Source organism: Salvelinus namaycush, chromosome 4 (assembly GCF_016432855.1).
Source record: "Salvelinus namaycush isolate Seneca chromosome 4, SaNama_1.0, whole genome shotgun sequence".
NCBI classification, from domain to species: domain Eukaryota; kingdom Metazoa; phylum Chordata; class Actinopteri; order Salmoniformes; family Salmonidae; genus Salvelinus; species Salvelinus namaycush.
In genome coordinates, this window is record NC_052310.1 from 814157 (window position 1) to 816020 (window position 1864).

Genomic DNA, 1864 nt, shown 5'->3' on the forward strand with positions numbered 1-1864 from the left:
GCGATGGCCGAGCAGCATAGGCAAGATGCAGTAGATGGTATAAAATACAATATATACATATGGGATGAATAATGCAAGATATGTAAACACCATTATTAAAGCATTAAAGGTCCCTCAGAACACATCATTAGAAAATGGAAGAAGTTTGGAACCACCAAGACTCTTCCTAGAGCTGGCCGCCCGGCCAAACTGAGCAATCGGGGGAGAAGGGCCTTGGTCAGGGAGGTGACCAAGAACCCGATGGTCACTCTGACAGAGCTCTAGAGTTCCTCTGTGGGGATGGGAGAACCTTCCAGAAGGACAACCATCTCTGCAGTACACCACCAATCAGGTCTTTATGGTAGAGTAGCAAGACCGAAGCCACTCCTCAGTAAAAATCACATGACAGCCCGCTTAGAGTTTGCCAAAAGGCACCTAAAGGACTCTCAGACCATGAGAAACAAGATTCTCTAGTCTGATTAAACGGAGATTGAACTCCTTGGCCTGAATGCCAAGCGTCACATCTGGAAGAAACCTGGCATCATCCCTACAGTGAAGCATAGGGATGGAAGCACCATTCTATGGAGATGGATGTTTTGCAGTGGCAGGGACAGGGAGACTAATCAGGGTTGAGGCAAAGATGAATGGAGCAAAGTCCAGAGAGCTCCAGAGAGCTCCAGAGCGCTCAGCACCTCAGACTGGCCGAAGATTCACCTTCCAACAGGACAACGACCCTAAGCACACAGCCAAGACAACGCAGGAGTGGCTTCAAGACAAGTCTCTGAATGTCCTTGAGTGGCCCAGCCAGAGCCCGGAGTTGAACCCAACGAACATCTCTTGAGACCTGAAAATAGCTGTGCAGCAACGCTCCCCATCCAACCTGACAGAGCTTGAGAGGATCTGCAGAGAAGAATGGGAGAAACTCCCCAAATACAGGCGTGCCAAGTTTATAGCGTCATACCCAAGAAGACTTGATGCTGTAATCGCTGCCAAAGGTGCTTCAACAAAGTACTGGGTAGAGGGTCCGAATACTTATGTAAATGTGATATGTTTTTTTTTTATACATTTGCAAAAATAATAAAGGATTTTTCTTTATTGTTACTATTTTCTACATGGTAGAATAATAGTGAAGACAATCAAAATGTGAGATTCTTCAATAGCCACCCTTTGCTTTGATGACAGCTGGTATAAAGGGTCGGGAGACAGATGCAGGAATGCGTGATCGTTTTTAAAAATTCAGCCCAAATTACGGCATGCCGTGTAAATGCACGGGGACGAAGACCAAATAAACACGTAACGAAGCACAGTGTAGAAACCCAAAACAAAAGAGCGAGGAGTACCTCGAATAAATAACACACACGCACAATGATTAACTCAGGGGACGAGATCCGTAAATCCACAATGGCACGAAAGCCAAAACACACAGCACAACGAATACTGGAACAATAATCGACAGCCCAATGGTGAAACAAAGGGCACATTTATACAATTAAATCAGTGGGAACGGGGACCAGGAGTGCGTAATGACACAGATCCGGAGGCATCCTCTCAACCAGCATCATGAGGTAGTCACCTGGAATGCATTTCAATTAACAGGTGTGCCTTGTTAAAAGTTCATTTGTGGAATCTCATTCCTTCTTAATGCGTTTGAGTCAATCAGTTGTGTTGTGACAAGGTAGGGGTGGAATACAGAAGACAGCCCTGTTTGGTAAAATAGCAAGTCCATATTATGGCAAGAACAGCTCAAATAAGCAAAGAGAAACAACAGTTCATCATTACTTTAAGACATGAAGGTCAGTCAATGTGGAAAACTTCAAGAACTTTGAAAGTTTCTTCAAGTACAGTCGCAAAAGCTATCAAGCGCTATGTTGAAACTGCCTCTCAT